We start from the raw sequence: 12,892 nt of genomic DNA, 5'->3' as shown, positions 1-12,892 counted from the left end.
GCATACATACTAAGTATGAAGGAAAGGCAAGGGTGGTTTACAGATAATGTGAAGCCTTACTTAGATGGTCAAAGGAGGCTTCTCTGGGGAGGAGGCATTTAAGCTAAGATCTAGAGGATGGGAGTGCAAGTCAAGTGAAGAGTGGAATAGAGACAGAAAACATGTATAAAGTCCCAGACGTAGGAAAGGCATTTAGAGTATAGCTGGGTTATAACGGACAAGGGAGAGCAGTACTAGACCAAGTATGGGCTTGGCAAAGAAGTTTGGAAGGTTTTAAGCAGGGAGTGGTATGATCCGATTTATATATTTATATTTATATTTTATATTTTTCAGTGAATTCTCTTTTTTAAAAGTTTATTAATTTTTGAGAGAGAGAGAGAGAGAGAATATGCATGAGTTGGGGAGGGGCCGAAGGCGAGGCAGAGAGAGAATCCCAAGCAGGCTCTGCGTTGCCAGCACAGAACCCCATGCAGAGCTTGATCTCACGAAGTGTGAGATCACGACCTGAGCCAAAATCAAGAGTTGGACGCTTAACTGACTGAGCCACTCAGGTGCCCCTAATGAGGTCTTTTAATAAAAATAACTTCTTAACATTTTCTTCATTGGTGCTTTTTGTGTCCCATTTAAAATTATTTTAAATCTTCAGCTGATAAAGATACTCTCCTATATTAATTTCTAAAAGGTTTATTATTTTGCCATTCACATTTAGCTCTACAACACAATAATAATTGATTTTTGTGTATCAATGAGGGACAGGCCCAATTTCATTTTTTTCCCCAAATATATATCCTATTGATCCAATACCATTTATTGGAAAGGCTATCCTTTCTCTAGTGCTCTATAGTGACCTTTTACATAAAACAAGTGTCCATATATGTGTGGATATATGTGTCCATATATGTTTGTATTCTGATCACTTGGTTTACTATATGTAACCACACTGTTTTAATTACTGTAGTTTTATAACAAGCCTTGATATCCAACAAAACAAATCCTCCCAAGTTGTGCTGTTCAATGCACATTCTTGGCCCTATGCATTTTCATATAACTTTTAGAATCAACTTTCATGTTCTACATGCACACACACACACACACACACACTCACACCTGTTGGGTAGAATTGGCATTGAATCTATAGATTGGTTTGGAGAGAATTAATATATTTGCAATATAGGGCCTTCCATCCCATGAACATGGAATATCTCCCCATTTATTTCTATATTCCTCAATTTCTGTCAATATTATTTTACAATTATCTGCACATTTTTGTTAGTTATCCCAAGTTTTGTATTAATTTAATGCTAGTTTAAAGGATATATATTTAAAAGTTGTATTTATCTAGAAATGGAAGTGATTTGTGAGTATTGTTTTGAATCTAGTAAACCTGATAATTCTTATTAATTCAAATAATTTATCTGTAATAATTTTGGATTTTCAATGTATGCAATTAGATCATCTGTGAGTAGTAGTTTTGTTTCTGTCTTTAAAACCCTTATGTTTTTCTTTTTTCTTGCTTTACTGTGCTGAGTAGGAATTCCAGTACAATGTTGAATAGAAATAGTGATAATGGACAGTCTTTGTCTTCTTTATCACAAAGTGAAAGATTTGAGTGTTTCATCATTATGTTTGTGGTCGGTTTTTTGAAACACTATCATATTTACAAAGCTCTCTGCCACTGAAGAGGTTTTGATGCTTTATCATGAACATATTTTGAATTTTATCAAACATAATTTCCTCATCAATTGATAAAAATCATGTGTTTTTTCTCCTTTATGTTAATTTAATATTAATTTTCTCTATATTAATAATGAATTGCGTACATTAATATTCTAATGTTGAACCAACTTTGCATTCTTGAGATAAACCCAAGTTGATCCTGATGTATTTTTTTCACATATTGCTGGGTTGGGTATGCTAGTATTGAAGATTTTTACATCTGTGGCTTTGAGTAAGATTGACATGTAATTTTTTAAAAAAATTGTAAGTTTATTCATTTTTGAGAAAGAGACAGAGTGTGAGCAGGGGAGAGGCAGAGAGAGAGGGAGACACAGAATCCAAAGCAGGCTGCAGGCTCTGAGCTGTCAGCACAGAACCTGAGGTGGGGCTCGAAACCATGAAGTGTGAGATCATGACCTGAGCCGAAGTCAGATGCTTAACTGACTGAGCCACCAAGGCACCCCAACATGTAATATTTTTTTAATGCTTCTTTATTTATTTTGAGGGAGAGAGAGTGCACACGAGTGGGGGAAGGGGCAGAGAGAGGAGAGAGAGAATCCCAAGCATCTCTGCACTGTCAGCGTGGAGCCCAACATGGGGCTCGATCCCACAAACTGCAAGATCACCACCTGAGCTGAAATCGAGAGTCAGACGCTCAACCAACAGAGCCACCCAGACGCCCCAGATATGTAATTTTTTTGTACTGTACTTGTCAGGTTTTATATCATAGTTATGATATCTTCATAAAATAAGTTGGATGTACATCTTATTTTCCCTTGAATAGTTTGTGTAACGCTGAAGGAATTTCTTGAAGGTAGAGTTCAGTGAGGTCATCTGGATCTGAAAGAACCCAGCTCATGTAGAGCAGCTCTGGCTGCATAGCCACTTGATGACCTTTGGCTCTCCCTTGCCCCAGAGCACTCAGGATTCAGACCCATGTGCACTCTCCTGACTCCTCCTGGTTCATGCTGACTAGGCCCACCTGCTCCTTGGAGGCCAAGTCCCTCTCCTCCCTTAGAGGCCCAGCACTTCCTCCAGCCAGGTCATATTGTGACATAATCCTAGCTAGTGGGCAGGGGCAGAGGCAGAGGCAGAGGCAGATCCTGATGGAGCATGAGTCACCTTCAGGGGAGAAGCCTCTGCTTCACTCTCCAGAGAGGAAGGAACATTTACGAAAGAGGATCCCAGATTTTTAGGTGCATCAACTCAGGTGCCACATGCTGTGATTTGGGACCCCCTTCTTTCCCAGTCAGGGCTAGTGAAAATGGGGTCAAGGGTATGGGCTTCTTTGGGGGCTCTGGTACCGCGATGATTCATTTCCAGGCCTGGACCTCAGCTTTCTCCGCTCTCTGGATACAAGAGATGAGAACTCCTTTCCCTTCTACAAGGGAAGCCCTCTGTTTTTCACACTTAGCTATTAATTGCCAATTAATTACTCCTAGTCTTTGGTTGTCTTTCTCCAAAGCATCAGTCGTGCTTAGCAAAGGCCACCCCATTGCACTCTTGCTAGTGAATTTCCTTCCACGAGTGTGACATCCCAGTTCTCACAGGTAGGAGTCTTAATTGAATTGTTCCCCTGTGCTAGAGCTATTCCTATGCCAGCTATGTCCGGCAAAAGGGCCCTGGTGTCGCTCCAGGTTGCTGTCTTAATGTTTGCTTCCTCAGATTCCTCGCACCAACTTTGGCAGTTTGAGTTATATTGGATTCTGACATGGAAATTAGGGTGCCGGAATAGTAGGGAATGCTCTTGTGATCAAGTGCTCTTGTAGAATGGCAGGGAGCGAGATTGGATGGAGGGAGACGCTGGGCTGTGACATCTGCTCAAAGCTTCAGTCAGCCCCTTGGTGAGTGCTGTGGCTGGACAGGCCCTTCAAATGCAGTGAGGCGGCTGTGTCCTTCTACTTCACCAACGATGATGAGTCACCGCATGCAGGCTACACGTGAGAAGGTGTGGTCTCTCCAGGCAAGGTCAAGTGCCGGCACTATTCCTGGCAGCTGGTGAAATAAGTTCTCCTAAAGGAGAGTCTGGATGGCATATCACAGCATCCATACGGTGTGCGGGTGTACAAAATTAGCTAGAGGAGGCAGGGAAGGCCTCTCGGGGGTGATATTATTAGGGCTGAGCCTGATTAGCAAGAGGAAGCCAGCCCTGCGCATCTCATTAGGAAAAGTGTTCCAATTTCAAGGCACCGGGGCTCTGAGGCAGGAGAAGCTCAGTATGTTCGAGGAATAAAAAACAGGCCAGCGGTTGGAGCACGGTAAGCAAGGGGAAGAACGCCTCCAGATGACGCTGAGGAGATGAACAGGGCCAGCCAGGTCACATAGGGCCTCGGAGGCCACAGGAAAAAGCCTGATTTTATGCTCAGTGCCATGAAGCCATTGGAGGGATTGAAGGAGGAGAGGGACAAATAGTTTTAGGCTTGCTTTATCAAAACAACTCTAGCTGCAGTGTTGAGAACAGGCCAGTGATTCCCAAACTTCACTGCATCCTGGGGATCATTAAACATGCTAATGTCTGGCACCCACCTCCAGACTTTCTGATTATATCAGTTTCAAGTGTGACATGGTCGTGGGAAGTATTACAAGCGCCCCGAGTGATTCTAGCGCACAGCGAAGTTTGGGAAGCAGTAGAATAGATTGAAGGAGACCAAGGGCAGAAGCTAGAAGACCGGTTGAGGAGACTATTACAGCAGCGTAGGCAAGAGATGGTCGTATCTTGGCTCCCTTTCTGACCTCTTCTACTTTTTCCTTCCAACCCCCATGCTGCTCTTCTCACTGTTCCTGGTCTCACCAGCTCATTTATGCCTCTGCTTTGCACTTGCCTGGCCATCTGACCGGAACACTTGCCCCAGACTTTCACAGGGCTCGCTCCCCCTGCCACATTCGCCCTTCTGTTCAAAAGTCACCTCTTCAGAGACACTGTTCTTGGCCACTCCATCTTAAAACAGCCCTTCTATGTCTGGCCTCTTTTACGGTGTCACTCGTGGACCCCTTTCCCTGATTCATTTTGCTTCATAGTGTTTACCACACCTTGATATTATATTTTATGTTCATGTGTTTATTTGTCTCCCCTCCTCGACTGCAAGCTCCATGAGGGTAGGGTCTTTGTCCAACTCATTCACCCCTGTACCCTCCATGCCGGGTTGGGGGATGCATAACTAGCTTCCAGAAAGCTCGTGGCACATGTCGTGTCACCCTGATGCCTGATGTGGGGGGGGGGATTTATCATCATTACTGAAGTGTTCTTTATGCATATGCTGGAATGTCATGTCAAGCACAGGGATGTGATTACAAATGGATGTTCTGAACCTGGAGTTAATTGATGCTCCTGGTCCGCCTCACTTCATCCTCCCATCCTTCAGCCCAGCACTCAGACCCCCCCCCCTCCTCTCTTTGGCCCACATGTTTATCTAAAGGATAGTGGGGGTCGGGGACAGCTACTGGGCCAGCCTGAGTCAGAGACCGTTGTGTGATTACTGGTATTGGGTGGTCTTTTCAATCCCATGGGCCTGCTCCGATGGCTGAGCAACGGTGACATCAGTGGTTCACAAAGCAGGTGACTGACCAGTCCTATCATGGGGGCCTTTGCCGGCAGCCAAAGTGAGCTCCTACATTCTTTCGTGTGGCAGGTCGGCCAGTGCTGCACTGGCACAGCATGCTTAGACCCCAGTGCCCTGTGCGTAAGCCTCTGTGATCGTATGTCATAGATAGACTAGCAAGGCTGAGTTATCTAGGGCTCCCAGGACTGCTGACACAGGTCCAAAGTGAAACGCCTGCCACAGTACTATCCCACCGCTGCCAAGCCCGCTGTCCCCATGCTTCAGCTCTGAACACTCAGAGGGGACAATATCCGTCTCCCTCCAAATTTCAGAAGTTCCTGCTCAACCCATTGAAGGAAAAGCTGAAACGCAAGCCGACGCTTTGGAGCGGTTGTGCCAGGGCCACTTGAGAGGTAGAACCCTCAGGCTCACCCCCCTCCTCCTTGGAAGAAGCTTAGCGGAGGAGGCAGTGCAGAGAGAAACTCCTCCAGAGTAAATTCCTGGCAGGTGCAAAACACCCGTTTCTGTAGCTGGGTCACTTTCAGCTTGGAGCGACTATAAAAGAAAGAGATGATACAGCTTATGTTCTACAGGGCAGGCAAGAGCTCTGATGTGCAGCTAGCAAGTTAGAAAAGGAAGGCATGAAAGGAGCCGCTTGTGGTGCCCTGAACGTACGATCCTCCAGAATGTGTGGTCATCGGCGTTTGAAATCGGCCTTGTCAGATCTCCGCGGCTGTGGAGACAGACGGAGAGAAAATGGGCTTTCGGGGAAGGACAAAGCGCTTTCATTTGGCTTCAACTAGACACAGGCAAGACAAGCGAGGTTTCACCCAGAGCCCCCCCACATCCTCTGCTGCTTTTGGATTCTGACCAGCATATTTTGCCCATCGCCTCTTCCTCATGTTAGAATTCGCGAGCGCTTGGGGCAACGTTTCATCCCCACATTGTTGAATCCTTCACGATTATAAAAAGGTCGTCAGGGCCTTTTGATGTCCTCGCAATCTACAAAGACTTTGTCGACCCCTTTCTTCTGTCTCAAAAGCAGAGGACACCACAAGCTCCCACAGGTCATGGCTTCGTTTCAGAACTTCGAAGTCAAGAGTGTTCAAAGATCATTATGTGCACTAACATTCCGTCTAGCAGGGCTGCCCTGGGTTTCAAGGTGTGGCTTCAAATGGAAAGTGCAAGAATGGCTTTCAGATGCAGACAGGAGGCCCCAGCAGCTGGGGTCCTGGTTTCGCACGCCCGCTGCATTTGGGAGTGCCAGCAGGCCAGCGTGGGGACCTGCTGGGAGGAGTGTCCTGAGGGCCACGCACTTGTTTGCTATCCACTTAAGGGCGTCTACCTGTGTCTTTATGTCTTGCCCACGTGAAATTGGATGAGAGAGTCAGAGAACTGTTTGCAGCCGAGAGGCAGTACAGCCACAGGACTCATGCCCTCGTGCTTAGAGGTCTGGCACTCACCACAGAAAATCTGATTCCAGAGGCCTGAGGGTGGGGGCAAAACCAATTACACACTTTGCAAGGCTGAGTGTAAAATGAAAACGCAGGCCCCCATTCAAAAATTATTACAAATTTCAAGATTCCAAGAGCAGAGCATCAAACCAAGTACATGGTGCCCTTGTAAACATGGTACCCTGTGCAAACTCAAAGACCTGTGCTCATGAAGCTGGCTCTGGCCATAACAAGCTTCCAGCTTCTTTGAGGAGACACCATGTGATCGTGTCCTATTACAGCTCTGTAGGTAGAGGGTTGCCCATTTGGCCTTACGGCCCTGAAGGAAAGACACGGTGAGCTTCACCGCCGGCCTTATGCTTCCTAAGACTAGCAGGTTCAGCCAGCCTGAGGTGCTCTCCTGGGCAGGCCACCTTTTGGCTTGGTAGGGCTTCCTGGGTTTCTCTTGAAACACTCACTTCCTGGTGTTCACCAGTGGCTTACTCACCCAGGATGTATCACACTGCTCACAATTGTAAAAGGCAGAGGGGCACCTTTGTGACTCAGTTAAGCAACCTACTCTTGGTTTTGGCTCAGGTCATGATCTCATGGTGTGTGGGTTTGAGCCCCATGTCAGGCTCTGCACTGACAGTCTGCTTGAGATTCTCCCTCCCCCCCACCCCCCGCCTCTCTCTCTCTTTCTCTCACTCAAAATAAATAAACTTTAAAAAGTAAAAATAAACTTTTAAAAGAGAAAGAAAAACACACCATAAAAGACAACCACCAAACTGGGAAAACATTGTAATGTAGATCCCTGATTAGGGCTAATGTTAGGGCTAAACTTCCTTATATTTAAACATTGGAAAATCATTGGATAAAGGATCCAAAGCCTGACAGAAAACTGTGAAAAAATATAGACAATTCACAAGAGGGATATAGAGCTGGCCTTTGACCATATTAATCTTTATTTTTGAGAGTGAGAGAGAGTTCAAGCGGGGGAGGGACAGAGAGGGAGACACAGAAGCAGGAGACACGAAGAAGGCTCCAGGCCTTCTTGAGTTGTCAGCACAAAGCCTGACGTGGGGCTAGAACTCATGAACCATGAGATCATGACCCGAGCGAAAGTCAGACGCTCACCCGACTGAGCCAGCCAGGTGTCCTGGCCTTTGACCATATTAACAGCTGTCTATCTTCACTAAGTTAGAAAATACCCACAAAAAACAAAAACAAAACTACCCTGAGAAAGGGAAACCAACCCCAAACTGACACAAATTTTAGAATGAGCTGACAGGGACATTAAAATCGTTAGTATAAACATACGCTATATGTTCAGTTTGGTAGGGTCATAGAAGGCACAAAATAGACCTGAATTGTACGTGTGTGCGTGTGTGTCTCTGTGTGTGTGTCTGTGTGTGTGTGTGTAATCTTAGGAAGAAAGTGGCCTATTCAATGTTGGGTTTGTGGCCTCCCAAAACACCATTATTTTAGTCCTTTGGGCTTTTCATAGGGTGAGAAGTTCAGGTTTTTTGAGGGCCTTTTGCGGCTGACAGGACAGGGTGGGGCACGCCTACCCATTGTGAGGCGACCTGCATTCAGTGACCTCACATGCTGTTTCAGGGACTGACACTGCCACCCCACACATAACACCTCTCCCCAACTAGGTCCACACCTCTGCGTGCGCACACACACGCACACAAAGAAATCCGGTCTCCTCCTCTTCCGGTCTTCCTCTTCTGTGGGAAGCTCGTCTTCGGTGCTCAGTTCCCATCCGGCCCTTATCCCCACTTTCTGGCCTACCAGACCTTCCGGTCTCACCCCCAACCCCCCAGGCCCAAGCTCCCTCCCTTGCTCGCCTACCTCTCCCCTTCCTTCCCCACTCCCCACCGTCAGAGAACTCACAGAGACACACAGATTTTTTTTTTAACAGGTCCTTTTATTTTCATTGCCAATTGTATGCCCCATTTGTGTGAAATTCGATGACTAGACAGCCACCCATTTCTCAGGGGCAGACCTCAGAAATGGCCTCACTCTAGAGTTAGCGGCCACCACGCACCTTTGAGGTGCTGGGTTGGTCCCACTGCGAATCATGGGGATTCTGCGCTTTATTCATCCTGCGGTAATGGCCGAACAGGGCAGTCCCTCTACCTTTCTTCACTTTCTTTGAAGAAATGGGAGTCTTCATCGGGGCTTTCTTGGTCACGGTCCCCCGGAGTTGTCTTTGCACCTTTATGGTTGGTTTGGTCACCTGGAAAGACAACAGAATGTCTGGTCGGGGGAACAGGGTCGGGGGTGGATGGGACAGGGGCTTCGGGAGAACCCCTGGGAAGAGGGGGCGTTTGCCAGGTAAGGGCACAGAGGAGTCTTGTGGGAAGTGACACTAGGGAAGAAGAGCTTGGGTTGGGTGGGGTCGTCTTACCTTGCCGCTGCCTCCGGTCTTGGTCTTGGGTTGACGGGGGGTCTTCGCAGGTTTCCTCCTTCTGGGGCCTGATGTCGATTGCTGTGTAGCTGTGCTACAAGCTGGTGGGTTCTGGGTCTTCCTAGTCGCCTTAGCCATCTCGAAGACTCCCAGCGGTCTGGCCCAGACCCCTGAGGCGCCCCTATATATACCCCCCCAGGGCCCTGAGGGACCACACCCTTAAGCTTTGTGTGGTCATCTGGCCACTCCCCCAGCCACTGTGACCTCACGAGGGACCATCCTGACACCTTCAGGGGGGAGGGGGAGTGCAGGGTGGGTGAGGCCAAGATGTTGTGGTGGGAGGAAGGGGCCACTTCTTTCTCACCCCTTAAACAGCCTCCCAAACTGATGTGCTAACCCCCTCATCTCCACCAGTTAGTTGTGTGAGGCCACCTGGCCGGGAGAGGGTGTCTTCTCCATGCCTTTTCTCACAGTAATCTTCTTCAGCGACTCATTGTGCTCTCTCCCCCCCCCCCCCATCACCTTGATTTGGTATATCTGCCCCCAAACCCCCGCCAGATAACATGGTGGCATTTAGCTTTACATGGAGATGTTAATCATCCCACTTCCTGACCACAAATGACTCTTACAGGCCAAGCCCATTCACTCCCTGCCTGCCACCAGGAAACTTTCCCATCCCACCTGCTTTTCCCGGTGTCCACGTAGCTCTGTTCCCTTTTCCACTTTCCAGTCTGAAATCACTGCCTTCAGGCCGTCGGACTTCAGCAAACAAACCTGCCCCACTGGGCGTCCCGCTCTTGTTTCCAGTCTGGGGTCCATACTTGCCTTATTAGGGGTACTTCCGGACTTGGGTGCTAACCCCGTAGGGGGATGAGGCAGGTATTCGCGTGCTGGAAGCTGTGCTGGGTGATGGCAGGTGAGGAAGGACAACCTAGGGCTGGTGGCCATCCTGGAGGATTGCCCGGAGGTGCCCGGCTAAGGTCTCACCTCAACCACCGGTGCGTCAGCCGCGCGTGTGAAGGTCTTCTCAGCACGGGTCCTCACAGCACTTTCCGCCTCTGACTTTACTGTTGGCACTGGTAGCATCCTCCCTCCCTTGGGGCTTATTTCACAGTTGAGACGCTGGTACAGTTCATTTCAGTGAACAAGCCCAATACGCTCCTGACCCCTTGGAGGAGACACTGCCATCAAATCCTGTCCATATAGTTCCCTAGGTTGAAGGTGTCCCATTTGGGTTGTTGGCCCCGGAAGAAAGGGGAAGCAGGCCATGGCCTTCCCTGCAGGCCTTATGTTCCTAAATGACTAGTGGACTCAGTCGGTCTGAGGCGCTCACCTGGACACACAGCCTCTAGGCTTAGGGGGACTTCTGGGGTTTCCAATGAAGGGCTCACTTCCCAGTGTCCCCTGGTTGCTGAGTCACCCAGGATGCACCACGTGTCTGAAAATGTTAAAAGGAAGAACAAAGCACACCATACAAGAACTTGAAAGATGATGGGCAAAGCGGGGGAGGGGAGGATTGTAACCTAGACCATTAATATCACTGACACAGAAAGCCTCTTCTGACTTTTAGAAATAAGATCCAAAACCTGAGAGAAAAATGTGAAAAATTTACAATTTACAAGAAAGATGTAGCGCTGGCCTTTAACCACATTAACGAGGTATTTGACATCACTAAGTTGAGAAAAATCAAATAGAAACTCCCTCGAGAAATCAAAAGGGCCCTAAGAACTGGCACAGACTTTAGAATTAGCAGACAAGGGTGTTAAAATAGTTATACTAACTATATCCGTGTGTTCACAAAGTAAGTGGAGATAGTCACTAAAAACTGGATGCAGGGACACCTGGGTGGTTCAGTCGCTTAAGTGGCCGACTCTTGATTTCAGCTCAGGTCACAATCTCTCTGTTCATGAGTTTGAGCCCCACACAGGGCTCTGTGCTCATAGCTCTGAGCTCTGTCTCCCACTCTCTGCCCCTCCCCGACTGGCGCACATTCTCTGTCTCTCTTTCAAAAATAAATAGTGTTACTACGAATTGGACAAAACCCACAGAGCTTTACCACACGAACGATAAATCTTAAAAAGAGTCACTTGGGCGATCATGAACCCCAATTGGCAGACTGACAAAATAATGTAACCGTATTACGAATGTGTGACATAACTTCACTGAAGGGGGTGGGGTACAGAGGCATTGACCTAAGTAACCTTGATAATGAGTGGAGATGTTAAGTTGAAAGACAAAAGGAACTGTGCATACATGTTGTATTCCAGTTGGTGAAGTTGTTTCCCATTGTATGGGTTAATGATTTTGAAGTCACTGCACGTGTATAATGGAATTGAAACAAATCAGTAAATGGGTGGCAGATGGTCAGAAGCAGGTGTGTCACTGTTGGCATGAGAGACTCACACACGCAAGGGAGGCAAACTAGAATGAACCCCGTGGTCCTAGAGTAGAGACCACAGTATGGACTCATGTGTAACTTAATATAGACACAGACGGAGACACATACACAGATACTGAAATAATTACAGATATAAGTATATACATGAGTGAGCATGCATAGACATATAACCTATCTGTTTCCACTGAGACATCCCCATAGCAACAAGCATAGCTACCACTCCAAACCAGAACTTGGTTTCTGAAAAGAGGCTCCTAGAGAAATGGAAGATTTCAGGGTTGGGGAAGGAAATATACGGGATCAGCCTAGAGCATGTTGTGCCAGAAAGTAAGGATCAGATCAAAAACACAAAAGGGTGGGGCATGGCAGAGTGACACAGGAGCCACCGAAAGAGCTCTAAAAATGGCCACACAAGGGATATAGGAGTACTGATGCATAGGGGCACTTGTACCCCAATGTTTATAGCAGCACTTTCAACAATAGCCAAATTATGGAAAAAGCCTACATGTCCATCAACTGAAGAATGGATAAAGACATTGTGGTTTATATACACAATGGAATACTATGTGGCAATGAGAAAGAATGGAATCTGGCCCTTTGTAGCACCGTGGATGGAACTGGAGAGTGTGATGCTAAGTGAAATAAGCCATACAGAGAAAGACAGATACCATATGGTTTCACTCTTATGTGGATCCTGAGAAACTTAACAGGAACCCATGGGGGAGGGGAAGGAAAAAAAAAAGAGGTTAGAGAGGGAGAGAGCCAAAGCATAAGAGACTGTTAAAAACTGAGAACAAACTGAGGGTTGATGGGGGGTGGGAGGGAGGGGAGGGTGGGTGATGGGTATTGAGGAGGGCACCTTTTGGGATGAGCACTGGGTGTTGTATGGAAACCAATTTGACAATAAATTTCATATGTTGAAAAAAAATAAAATAAAAAAAATAAAAATGGCCACAGCTGGAACAAAGTGAGCAACAAAATAAATAAATACAAGAATATTACATTCTGACTCAAGGCACTAAATAACGTTCAAGAGTGCATACTGACACAAAGAAGTGCTTGAATCAATAATTAAATGAAGGAGAACAGACAAATCTGTAGAAAAGAAGTCTAAGTATCTTATGTAGGTGCTACTCCCTCAAGGAGGTAGAGCGTAACTCCCCACCCCTTAACGTTTGGCCGTGCGTGGGGGTTTCCTTCCAAAGAGAACACCATGAAGAGAAAAGAGCAGCTTTTGCCGTGTAGCAACCTGACAGACACTCCCTCAGCCAGGTGATCAAGGTTAACGTCAACAGTGATGAGTCATGTTGATAGCATGCTCCCTTGATATGATGGAATGAGAAGGACGCTGTGCCTCTGTGACTGGTCCTCCTCCCCAAAAGCCAGAGCC

Source organism: Lynx canadensis, chromosome X (assembly GCF_007474595.2).
Source record: "Lynx canadensis isolate LIC74 chromosome X, mLynCan4.pri.v2, whole genome shotgun sequence".
Classification (NCBI taxonomy): Eukaryota; Metazoa; Chordata; class Mammalia; order Carnivora; family Felidae; genus Lynx; species Lynx canadensis.
Note: the sequence above shows the minus strand (reverse complement) of the source record.